The following is a 13,463-nucleotide window of genomic DNA, read 5'->3' on the forward strand; positions in this document are numbered from 1 at the left end:
TGCTGCCTCGAGCTACAACACACCATGTCAACAAGCTCCTTCCATTTGTTGCTACATTGTTACATTTCGGAATCAGCTGGCTCCACTGATGTCATGTTGCAACAATGTTGCCACACACCAGCTGGTCAGAGACTTCTTTCCATCTCTCGTGTGACTGTCACCACGGCAGCTGCAAGGGCAGCAAGAGGAGGAGACCCTAGCCAGAAGATACCGCCCCTGCCATTACGCTTGTTTACATTGAGCTGGGAACGCAATCATATTTACATTAAGACACCGTGGAGCCGGTGTGAGATACGGGTCAGAAAATGTACCTCAATGCAGGGATGGGATATGTACTCAATTTGACCTTTATCCACACTGCTCCGTCGAGAAGATTGAAATATTGCCAGTGTTCCCAGAAGACTGTCCTTGCTCTTCATGCTAGCTAGCAGTAGCCACCGCAGCCAATTAGGAATGGCAGTGTCAGCCAACCAGCTCCTTCATTGTCAACGTGACGTACCATTCCATGATGGTTGCTGTGGCTACTGCAGTGTTTTAGATTTAGTCTAGTCTTAGTAATTTAGGCTAAAATATAATTAAGTCTTAGTCACATTTTAGTCAATTGAATAATGATTTAGTGTAGTTATTGTCAAAATTACAAAAACAGTGGGCCATTTTAGTCAACTAACTGCCCTTTCATTTTAGTCACATCACATGTGTAGTGCCTCATTAACCTATAGTAAACATACATCACTGACTTCCATGCATAGCCTTGGTCTGCATTACATCCTATTGTCCTACCAACAGATTGTTCTGCATTACATCCTATTGTCCTACCAACAGATTGTTCTGCATTACATCCTATTGTCCTACCAACAGATAGTTCTGCATTACATCCTATTGTCCTACCAACAGATAGTTCTGCATTACATCCTATTGTCCTACCAACAGATTGTTCTGCATTACATCCTATTGTCCTACCAACAGATTGGTCTGCATTACATCCTATTGTCCTACCAACAGATTGTTCTGCATTACATCCTATTGTCCTACCAACAGATTGTTCTGCATTACATCCTATTGTCCTACCAACAGATTGTTCTGCATTACATCCTATTGTCCTACCAACAGATTGTTCTGCATTACATCCTATTGTCCTACCAACAGATAGTTCTGCATTACATCCTATTGTCCTACCAACAGATTGTTCTGCATTACATCCTATTGTCCTACCAACAGATTGTTCTGCATTACATCCTATTGTCCTACCAACAGATTGTTCTGCATAACATCCTATTGTCCTACCAACAGACAAACATATAGAAGAAGAATATTATATAAAGAATTATCTGGCCATGTAAATTCCTAATTTCAGCCTACATAGATATTACGGGGGGGCAGTTGGACCAGTGCACTTGGACCAGTACTCGAGTCCGAGTCACCAATTGATGAGTCACGAGTCCAGTCACGATTCCCTATGGCTGAAGTCTGAGTCCCAGTTCTCAAGCAATGGTCCAGGTCTGAGTCACTGGGTCCCTATTAACTCAAAATAAATGTATTAACCCAGTCAGATGTAGTGTAGTGACAAGAGGAGCCATATCTCAGACTGAACATCTTAATATTTGTATTGGCCAGTCTGAGATATGGCTTTTTCTTTGCAACTCTGCCTAGAAGGTCAGCATCCCGGAGTCGCCTCTTCACTGTTGACGTTGAGACTGGGGTTTTGCGGGGTACTATTTAATGAAGCTGCCAGTTGAGGACCTGTGAGGCGTCTGTTTCTCAAACTAGACACTAATGTATTTGTCCTCTTGCTCAGTTGTGGACCGGGGCCTCCCACTCCTCTTTCTATTCTGGTTAGAGCCAGTTTGCGCTGTTCTGTGAAGGGAGTAGTACACAGCGTTGTATGAGATCTTCAGTTTCTTGGCAAATGGAATAGTCTTCATTTCTCAGAACAAGAATAGACTGACGAGTTTCAGAAGAATGTTCTTTGTTTCTGGCCATTTTGAGCCTGTAATCGAACCCACAATTGCTGATGCTCCAGATACTCAACTAGTCTCAAGAAGGCCAGTTTTATTGCTTCTTTAATCAGCATAACAGTTTTCAGCTGTGCTAACATAATTAAAAAAGGGTTTTCTAATGATCAATTAGCCTTTTAAAATGATAAACTTGGATTAGCAAACACAACGTGCCATTGGAACACAGGACTGATGGTTGCTGATAATGGGCCTCTGTACGCCTATGTAGATATTCCATTTAAAGAAATCAGCCGTTTCCAGCTACAATAGCCATTTACAACATTAACAATGTCTACACTGTATTTCTGATCAATTTAATGTTATTTTAATGGACAAATTTTTTTGCTTTTCTTTCAAAAACAAGGACATTTTCTAAGTGACCCCAAACTGTTGAACGGTAGTGTATATGCGCCCATCTCAGTGAACTAATCCATTGCAGAGGCCTATACTAAATGACAATTCAAGCTTGATCCGAAAATGTGGTCTGAGGCTCCATATGGAGGGTGTGCCTCCGGAGGCTTGCAGAGGCCAAATCAGGCTCCGTACCACATCGCTGTGCGCCTCCCAAATGTTGTAACAATGTGGAGGGCTCCGTAGTATAGCTCGGCATTGACATGATTGGTTGACGGTAAGTTGGGGCGGTTCGTTCTGTATAAACACCAACTCACTTCCTTGACAACTTCCTTCACAAGAGCTCTGCGACCGCAAGAAGTATGAATGCCCTGACTTCTGCAGAGGACCACAACAGCTCTGCGCTGCTCTGCCAAGCCCAGGAAGTATGAATGCCCTGACTTCTGCAGAGGACCACAACAGCTCTGCGCTGCTCTGCCAAGCCCAGGAAGTATGAATGCCCTGACTTCTGCAGAGGACCACAACAGCTCTGCGCTGCTCTGCCAAGCCCAGGAAGTATGAATGCCCTGACTTCTACAGAGGACCACAACAGCTCTGCGCTGCTCTGCCAAGCCCAGGAAGTATGAATGCCCTGACTTCTGCAGAGGACCACAACAGCTCTGCGCTGCTCTGCCAAGCCCAGGAAGTATGAATGCCCTGACTTCTGCAGAGGACCACAACAGCTCTGCGCTGCTCTGCCAAGCCCAGGAAGTATGAATGCCCTGACTTCTGCAGAGGACCACAACAGCTCTGCGCTGCTCTGCCAAGCCCAGGAAGTATGAATGCCCTGACTTCTGCAGAGGACCACAACAGCTCTGCGCTGCTCTGCCAAGCCCAGGAAGTATGAATGCCCTGACTTCTGCCGAGGCCCACAACAGCTCTGCGCTGCTCTGCCAAGCCCAGGAAGTATGAATGCCCTGACTTCTGCAGAGGACCACAACAGCTCTGCGCTGCTCTGCCAAGCCCAGGAAGTATGAATGCCCTGACTTCTGCAGAGGACCACAACAGCTCTGCGCTGCTCTGCCAAGCCCAGGAAGTATGAATGCCCTGACTTCTGCAGAGGACCACAACAGCTCTGCGCTGCTCTGCCAAGCCCAGGAAGTATGAATGCCCTGACTTCTGCAGAGGACCACAACAGCTCTGCGCTGCTCTGCCAAGCCCAGGAAGTATGAATGCCCTGACTTCTGCAGAGGACCACAACAGCTCTGCGCTGCTCTGCCAAGCCCAGGAAGTATGAATGCCCTGACTTCTGCAGAGGACCACAACAGCTCTGCGCTGCTCTGCCAAGCCCAGGAAGTATGAATGCCCTGACTTCTGCAGAGGACCACAACAGCTCTGCGCTGCTCTGCCAAGCCCAGGAAGTATGAATGCCCTGACTTCTGCAGAGGACCACAACAGCTCTGCGCTGCTCTGCCAAGCCCAGGAAGTATGAATGCCCTGACTTCTGCAGAGGACCACAACAGCTCTGCGCTGCTCTGCCAAGCCCAGGAAGTATGAATGCCCTGACTTCTGCAGAGGACCACAACAGCTCTGCGCTGCTCTGCCAAGCCCAGGAAGTATGAATGCCCTGACTTCTGCAGAGGACCACAACAGCTCTGCGCTGCTCTGCCAAGCCCAGGCAGTATGAATGCCCTGACTTCTGCAGAGGACCACAACAGCTCTGCGCTGCTCTGCCAAGCCCAGGAAGTATGAATGCCCTGACTTCTGCCGAGGCCCACAACAGCTCTGCGCTGCTCTGCCAAGCCCAGGAAGTATGAATGCCCTGACTTCTGCAGAGGACCACAACAGCTCTGCGCTGCTCTGCCAAGCCCAGGAAGTATGAATGCCCTGACTTCTGCAGAGGACCACAACAGCTCTGCGCTGCTCTGCCAAGCCCAGGAAGTATGAATGCCCTGACTTCTGCAGAGGACCACAACAGCTCTGCGCTGCTCTGCCAAGCCCAGGAAGTATGAATGCCCTGACTTCTGCAGAGGACCACAACAGCTCTGCGCTGCTCTGCCAAGCCCAGGAAGTATGAATGCCCTGACTTCTGCAGAGGACCACAACAGCTCTGCGCTGCTCTGCCAAGCCCAGGAAGTATGAATGCCCTGACTTCTGCAGAGGCCCACAACAGCTCTGCGCTGCTCTGCCAAGCCCAGGAAGTATGAATGCCCTGACTTCTGCAGAGGACCACAACAGCTCTGCGCTGCTCTGCCAAGCCCAGGAAGTATGAATGCCCTGACTTCTGCAGAGGCCCACAACAGCTCTGCGCTGCTCTGCCAAGCCCAGGAAGTATGAATGCCCTGACTTCTGCAGAGGCCCACAACAGCTCTGCGCTGCTCTGCCAAGCCCAGGAAGTATGAATGCCCTGACTTCTGCAGAGGCCACAACAGCTCTGCGCTGCTCTGCCAAGCCCAGGAAGTATGAATGCCCTGACTTCTGCAGAGGACCACAACAGCTCTGCGCTGCTCTGCCAAGCCCAGGAAGTATGAATGCCCTGACTTCTGCAGAGGCCCACAACAGCTCTGCGCTGCTCTGCCAAGCCCAGGAAGTATGAATGCCCTGACTTCTGCAGAGGACCCACAACAGCTCTGCGCTGCTCTGCCAAGCCCAGGAAGTATGAATGCCCTGACTTCTGCAGAGGACCACAACAGCTCTGCGCTGCTCTGCCAAGCCCAGGAAGTATGAATGCCCTGACTTCTGCAGAGGCCCACAACAGCTCTGCGCTGCTCTGCCAAGCCCAGGAAGTATGAATGCCCTGACTTCTGCAGAGGCCCACAACAGCTCTGCGCTGCTCTGCCAAGCCCAGGAAGTATGAATGCCCTGACTTCTGCAGAGGCCCACAACAGCTCTGCGCTGCTCTGCCAAGCCCAGGAAGTATGAATGCCCTGACTTCTGCAGAGGCCCACAACAGCTCTGCGCTGCTCTGCCAAGCCCAGGAAGTATGAATGCCCTGACTTCTGCAGAGGCCCACAACAGCTCTGCGCTGCTCTGCCAAGCCCAGGAAGTATGAATGCCCTGACTTCTGCAGAGGCCCACAACAGCTCTGCGCTGCTCTGCCAAGCCCAGGAAGTATGAATGCCCTGACTTCTGCAGAGGACCACAACAGCTCTGCGCTGCTCTGCCAAGCCCAGGAAGTATGAATGCCCTGACTTCTGCAGAGGACCACAACAGCTCTGCGCTGCTCTGCCAAGCCCAGGAAGTATGAATGCCCTGACTTCTGCAGAGGACCACAACAGCTCTGCGCTGCTCTGCCAAGCCCAGGAAGTATGAATGCCCTGACTTCTGCAGAGGACCACAACAGCTCTGCGCTGCTCTGCCAAGCCCAGGAAGTATGAATGCCCTGACTTCTGCAGAGGCCCACAACAGCTCTGCGCTGCTCTGCCAAGCCCAGGAAGTATGAATGCCCTGACTTCTGCAGAGGCCCACAACAGCTCTGCGCTGCTCTGCCAAGCCCAGGAAGTATGAATGCCCTGACTTCTGCAGAGGCCCACAACAGCTCTGCGCTGCTCTGCCAAGCCCAGGAAGTATGAATGCCCTGACTTCTGCAGAGGCCCACAACAGCTCTGCGCTGCTCTGCCAAGCCCAGGAAGTATGAATGCCCTGACTTCTGCAGAGGCCCACAACAGCTCTGCGCTGCTCTGCCAAGCCCAGGAAGTATGAATGCCCTGACTTCTGCAGAGGCCCACAACAGCTCTGCGCTGCTCTGCCAAGCCCAGGAAGTATGAATGCCCTGACTTCTGCAGAGGACCACAACAGCTCTGCGCTGCTCTGCCAAGCCCAAGAAGTATGAATGCCCTGACTTCTGCAGAGGCCCACAACAGCTCTGCGCTGCTCTGCCAAGCCCAGGAAGTATGAATGCCCTGACTTCTGCAGAGGCCCACAACAGCTCTGCGCTGCTCTGCCAAGCCCAGGAAGTATGAATGCCCTGACTTCTGCAGAGGACCACAACAGCTCTGCGCTGCTCTGCCAAGCCCAGGAAGTATGAATGCCCTGACTTCTGCAGAGGCCCACAACAGCTCTGCGCTGCTCTGCCAAGCCCAGGAAGTATGAATGCCCTGACTTCTGCAGAGGCCCACAACAGCTCTGCGCTGCTCTGCCAAGCCCAGGAAGTATGAATGCCCTGACTTCTGCAGAGGACCACAACAGCTCTGCGCTGCTCTGCCAAGCCCAGGAAGTATGAATGCCCTGACTTCTGCAGAGGCCGCATCTCAGTAACTGGTGTACGTCGAATACAGAGTCCGGATTGACCATAAATCTGCTTTCTGAGCTGCACTGGGGTCGGAACACAATCATGGTTACATTGACACCATGGAGCTGGCGCGAGATATAGGTCGGAGAACATACCTCAATGCAGGGATGGGATATGCCACTTCACTCTAAATGTGACCTTTATCCACACTGCTCCGTCTAGAAGATTGAAATAGTGTTGAGGGAAACGGCCCTTTTTGTCCTAATGCAAGCAGTAGCCCAGTGTTCATTTCCTCAACAAAAATGGTGACTAAAATATTTGTCCAACACCTATTTTTCAGTGGCAATTGACGAGACTATGGAGGCACCGCAATTACGTCACACCCTCCGTACGTTACTGACCACATTGCCAGTTCAAGCATAAAATCGGCTTTCTGTAAAGAAGCGTAACGGTCAGTTTTTTCTTGCAAAGTGAAACCCAAGATAGAGCGCTAAGGTTCTATCTGCAGTTATTGACATAGCCTTGTTCTGTTCCTCTACCCCCAAGCCATGACTGCTAAATAGTTAGTTAAATAGTTGACCCTTGTTGCACTAAATCTTTTGACTCATCACATACGCTGCTGCTACGGTTCACTGTCCGTCACTTTGTTCCTAGCAATATGTATGTACACTACATGACCAAAAGTATGTGGACACCAGCTTGTCGAACATATCATTCCAAAATGGAGTTGGTCCCCCCTTTCAAATGGAGTTGGTCCCCACTTTGCTGCTATAACAGCCTCCACTCTTCTGGGAAGGCTTTCCACTAGATGTTGGAACATTGCTGCAGGGGAACTTGCTTCCATTCAGCCACAAGAGCATTAGTGAGGTCGGGCACTGATGTTGGGTGATTAGGCCTGGCTTGCAGTCGGCGTTCCAATTCATCCCAAAGGTGTTCGATGGGGTTGAGGTCAGGGCTCTGTGCAGGCCAGTCAAGTTCTTCCAAACTGATCTCGACAAACCATTTCTGTATGGACCTCGCTTTGTGCACAGGGGCATTGTCATGCATGAAACAGGAAAGGGCCTTCCCCAAACTGTTGCCACAAAGTTGGAAGCACAGAATCGTCTAGAATGTCATTGTATGCTGTAGCATTAAGATTTCCCTTCACTGGAACTAAGGGGCCTAGCCCGATCCATGAAAAACAGCCCCAGACCATTATTCTTCCTCCACCAAACTTTACAGTTGGCACTATGCATTCAGGCAGGTACGTTCTCTTGGCATCCGCCAAACCCAGATTAGTCCGTCGGACTGCCAGATGGTGAAGCGTGATTCATCACTCCAGAGAACGCGTTTCCAATGCTCCTGAGTCCAATGGCGGCGAGCTTTATACCACTCCAGCCAACACTTGGCATTGCGGATGGTGATCTTAGGCTTGTGTGCGGCTGCTCGGCCATGGAAACCCATTTCATGAAGATCCCGACGAACAGTTATTGTGCTGACGTTGCTTCCAAAGGCAGTTTGAAACTCGGTAGTGAGTGTTGCAACCGAGGACAGACGATTTTTACACACTACGCGCTTCAGCAATCTGCGGTCCCGTTCTGCGAACTTGTGTGGCCTACCACTTCGCGGCTGAGCTGTTGTTGCTCCTAGACGTTTCCACTTCACAATATCAGCACTTACAGTTGACCAGGGCAGCTCTAGCAGGGCAGAAATGTGACAAACTGACTTGTTGGACAGGTGGCATCCTATGACGGTGCCACGTTGGGTCACTGAACTCTTCAGTAAGGCCATTCTACTGCCAATGTTTGTCTGTGGAGATTGCATGGCTGTGTGCTCGATTTTATACACCTGTCAGCAACGGGTGTGCCTGTAATAGCCGAATCCACTAATTTTAAGGGGTGTCCACATACTTTTGCTTTATAAGGCAGACAGGTATCGAGACATTCAGTTACTGGTCGAATGAACGTTAGATTGGGCAAAACAAGTGACCTAAGCGTCTTTGAGGTATGATCGTCGGTGCCAGGCGTGCAAGGTCCGGGATCTCAGAAACAACCTCCCTCCTGGGCTTTTCACGCATGACAGCGTCTAGGGTTTACCGAGAACAGTGAGACAAACAAAAAACATCCAGTCAGCGGCAGTCCTGTGGGTGAAAACAGCTCGTTGATGAGAGGTCGAAGGAGAATGGCAAGAATGGTGCAAGCTAACAGGTGGGCCACAAACAGACAAATAACGACAGTGGTGTGCAGAACAGCATCTCGGAACGACCGACTCGTCGGTCCTTGTCACGGACGGGCTATTGCAGCAGACGACCACACCGGGTTTCACTCTTATCAGCTAAACACAAGAAGAAGCGGCTCCAGTGGGCACAAGATCACCAACACTGGACAACTGAGGAGTGGAAAAACATTGCCTGCGCAGTCCCCAGACCTCAACCCAATAGAGCCAACTCTGGGATGAGATAGAATGGCCGCCATCCAATCTGCAGCAACAGCGTGATGCCATCACGTCAGCATGGTTCAACATCCCTGTGGAACGTTTCTGACATCTTGTAGAATGCCCCGAAGAATTCACGCTGTTCTGGAGGCAAAGGGTGGTCCGACCCGTTACTAGACGGGTGTACCTAATAAACTGTCTGGTGAGTCTATATAGTACTCCAAATACCCCAATTCATGTTGTTAAGTTCAAATGAATACTAAATAAAAACTGCTCACACCATTCAAAACAATGAGGGTTCGGAACTGTAAAGCCAATTATCTCAGAATCATATTTTTGTAGATAGAACCTTATAGTCCCAAGCGCTTGATATGCCAAAGTGGACAAGTAAAATCGCTGCAAATGTCTGAGTATTTTGGCGATCTTTAGACATGCTGTTCATGCAAATCACGCCCCCGCTCTTTTGTGACAAGATTGCAGTCCAATAATATCCCCGGTGTTAGATAGATAAGATATTGTATGCTACCGACCTGTGAGTGCTATCCGAGTCATGCAGGGTGGACTGTCTGTCTGTGGCAGAATCAGCTTTCCTTCGACAGTCTTGCTCTCCTGCTTTATAAATGTCCTTTCTATAAAACTATCTTCGGCACTTAGCTACTATTTCCTAATCGAATAGATGTTCTGCGTGCCAAATGATAGGCCTGTTAAACTCCCGGGTCACAAAACACACCCGACCATTTTGTGTCAACACCGAGATGTATCCCGGCATGCAGCGCATGATAACCCTAAAACATCCCGACCGAAGACAGCGCTGTCAGGGTTGGAGGAGATATCAGAGAAAGGAGGACATAGGAATCCCATTGGGCGGTGAATGGAGGAACGGCAGACTCTCGACCAATCGCGTTTACGTTGTCATGTTGCGTCACGCGGTTGTTAAACAAGAAACCTGCCTATTTTCCTCTGAAGTACATAATGTCACTATTCCAAAGCGATATGATATCTTGGAAAATATTTATAATGTGGTACTTCTTGTTCACGAAATTCATGCTTACGTTGGGTTTTTGATCTAGCGCCTAATTGACTCCCATTCACTCCTTGAAGTACTGCTTTCCTTGTCCCCAATTCGCCCAGAATGCATGGGCGATGTACACAACGCATTACGACGCATGGGCAATGTACACAATGCATTACGACGCATGGGCAACGTACACAATGCATTACGACGCATGGGCAATGTACACAATGCATTACGACGCATGGGCAATGTACACAATGCATTACGACGCATGGGCAACGTACACAATGCATTACGACACATGGGCAATGTACACAATGCATTACGACGCATGTGCAACGTACACAATGCATTACGACGCATGGGCAATGTACACAATGCATTACGACGCATGGGCAATGTACACAATGCATTACGACGCATGGGCAATGTACACAATGCATTACGACACATGGGCAATGTACACAATGCATTACGACGCATGGGCAACGTACACAATGCATTACGACGCATGGGCAATGTACACAATGCATTACGACGCATGGGCAACGTACACAATGCATTACGACGCATGGGCAATGTACACAATGCATTACGACACATGGGCAATGTACACAATGCATTACGACGCATGGGCAACGTACACAATGCATTACGACGCATGGGCAATGTACACAATGCATTACGATGCATGGGCATTAATACGATTCCAATGGAATTTCCCATCTCCTCAAAAGTATATCTGGGTTAGCATTTAGGCTTTGAACACACCCACTGTGTTTAAGCGCAAAATGGTATGCAGCATCATCTTATGTGTGCAACAAAAGTTCAACATTCACCTTCTGGTACCATTTCTGTCAACCCGTTAACGCATACAGTTTGACGCATACGTTCGATAAATCCAACGTATGCACCACCCAGAATGCACTGCAACTGCCTAAGCAACGCACGCAATGCTGGAAACGCAGCGACCTTTGGAAATGAATGTACTTCTGGTATCTCAAAACGCAATGATCCTGTCGGTGAGTTCGAAGCGTTAGGGACGTCCGGAGGATTCCGTTTAGCACAGACCGATTCCCAAACCCAAAAAAATTATGTCACATCACGATGACACAGTAGATTGTATTTTTGATTATATTTAACAAAACGTTTTAAAATATTTAATTTGGAATAACTTAACGAAATAAAGAAATAGTTTTTTGTGCACCTTCTCTTTGTAAGAAAATATGTGAGAAAGCTAAAATAAAAACATAAATAAAATCCTAAATAAAATGCAATAGAGACTAAATAGATCTCTAAATCAAAATAATAGCATCCTTTTGATTTAATATTCAAAATATTCACAAATCTATCTGATGACAATACTGCATTTATTCAGTAGATGGCAGTGGTTCTTAGAGTCGTGAGCAGCAGTACATCAGAGTCTGAGTAGAATATAATATAATAGAAGAGAAGAACAGAATATAATAGAATGGAAAGGTGTAATAGAATATAGTAGAATAGAATAGAACATAAGGGTATAATGTGTATAGTAGATTTGTCAATTGGGTTTCAGTGTGGATAGTGTTGTAACAGATCAGCTGAGATGGTGGGCATTGGTCTCTGTATATCTGACTGTGTATCTGCCTCATTCTCAGATGAGCTGAACTACAGAGGATGGCTTACAGCTGAACTCCAGAGGATGGCTTACAGCTGAACTACAGAGGATGGCTTACAGCTGAACTCCAGAGGATGGCTTACAGCTGAACTCCAGAGGATGGCTTACAGCTGAACTCCAGAGGATGGCTTACAGCTGAACTCCAGAGGATGGCTTACAGCTGAACTCCAGAGGATGGCTTACAGCTGAACTACAGAGGATGGCTTACAGCTGAACTCCAGAGGATGGCTTACAGCTGAACTACAGAGGATGGCTTACAGCTGAACTCCAGAGGATGGCTTACAGCTGAACTACAGAGGATGGCTTACAGCTGAACTCCAGAGGATGGCTTACAGCTGAACTCCAGAGGATGGCTTACAGCTGAACTCCAGAGGATGGCTTACAGCTGAACTCCAGAGGATGGCTTACAGCTGAACTCCAGAGGATTGCTTACAGCTGAACTCAAGAGGATGGCTTACAGCTGAACTCCAGAGAATGGCTTACAGCTGAACTCCAGAGGATGGCTTACAGCTGAACTCCAGAGGATGGCTTACAGCTGAACTACAGAGGATGGCTTACAGCTGAACTCCAGAGGATGGCTTACAGCTGAACTACAGAGGATGGCTTACAGCTGAACTCCAGAGGATGGCTTACAGCTGAACTACAGAGGATGGCTTACAGCTGAACTCCAGAGGATGGCTTACAGCTGAACTACAGAGGATGGCTTACAGCTGAACTCCAGAGGATGGCTTACAGCTGAACTCCAGAGGATGGCTTACAGCTGAACTACAGAGGATGGCTTACAGCTGAACTCCAGAGGATGGCTTACAGCTGAACTCAGAGGATGGCTTACAGCTGAACTACAGAGGATGGCTTACAGCTGAACTCCAGAGGATGGCTTACAGCTGAACTACAGAGGATGGCTTACAGCTGAACTCCAGAGGATGGCTTACAGCTGAACTCCAGAGGATGGCTTACAGCTGAACTACAGAGGATGGCCTACAGCTGAACTCCAGAGGATGGCTTACAGCTGAACTACAGAGGATGGCTTACAGCTGAACTCCAGAGGATGGCTTACAGCTGAACTCCAGAGGATGGCTTACAGCTGAACTACAGAGGATGGCTTACAGCTGAACTCCAGAGGATGGCTTACAGCTGAACTCCAGAGGATGGCTTACAGCTGAACTACAGAGGATGGCTAACAGCTGAACTACAGAGGATGGCTTACAGCTGAACTACAGAGGGTGTCAGGATGGTCTGTGATAGGAGAGCATGGCTTGCAGCTCGGACTGTGAGGAATCAGGATAATTGCACAAAGGTACAGACACATGCATACGCACTCTACACACACGTACATTGTGATATTGTTGTATTAAACATTTTGTATTGTAGATATGTAGTGGTGTAATACTGTCATATGATGTACTGTTTTATATGTAATGTAAGTGCCTTAATGTGTTTGGATCCCAGGAAGAGTAGCTGCTACCTTGGCAGGAACTAATGGGAATCCATAATAAACCCCAGGAAGAGTAGCTGCTGCCTTGGCAGGAACTAATGGGAATCCATAATAAATACAAATCTCATGAATATAGCTGTAACGCTGTAAAGATGGCAGGTAGACTAGTGGTTAAGAGCATTGGACCAGAAACCGAAAGGTTGCTGGTTCGAATCCCTGAACCAACTAGGTGAAAAATCTGTCAATGTGCCCATGACCAAGGCAATTTGTCCTAGTTGCTCTGGATAAGAGTGTCTACATAAATGTAAGACTTAAAAAAAATATCTGCCAAACCCAGAGATTCATGAAAATCTTTTAGATGATCATACTCAGTCCTTTCCACATTTCAA

General features: G+C 48.4%; 1 protein-coding gene across 2 annotated transcripts in view; it reads right to left on the reverse strand.

Moving 5' to 3' along the window:
* The window catches only part of LOC121576413 (ubiquitin-protein ligase E3A-like), a 51,387-nt gene extending 41,660 nt beyond the window's left edge, over nucleotides 1-9,727 (reverse strand). For both annotated transcript variants that reach the window (XM_041889528.2, XM_041889527.2), the window contains exon 1: nucleotides 9,498-9,727. The gene's annotated coding sequence lies outside the window, so the exon portion shown is untranslated. The remainder of the gene's footprint in view (nucleotides 1-9,497) is intronic.
* Nucleotides 9,728-13,463: the final 3,736 nt, after the last annotated feature.

Source organism: Coregonus clupeaformis, unplaced genomic scaffold, assembly GCF_020615455.1.
Source record: "Coregonus clupeaformis isolate EN_2021a unplaced genomic scaffold, ASM2061545v1 scaf0028, whole genome shotgun sequence".
Taxonomy (NCBI): domain Eukaryota; kingdom Metazoa; phylum Chordata; class Actinopteri; order Salmoniformes; family Salmonidae; genus Coregonus; species Coregonus clupeaformis.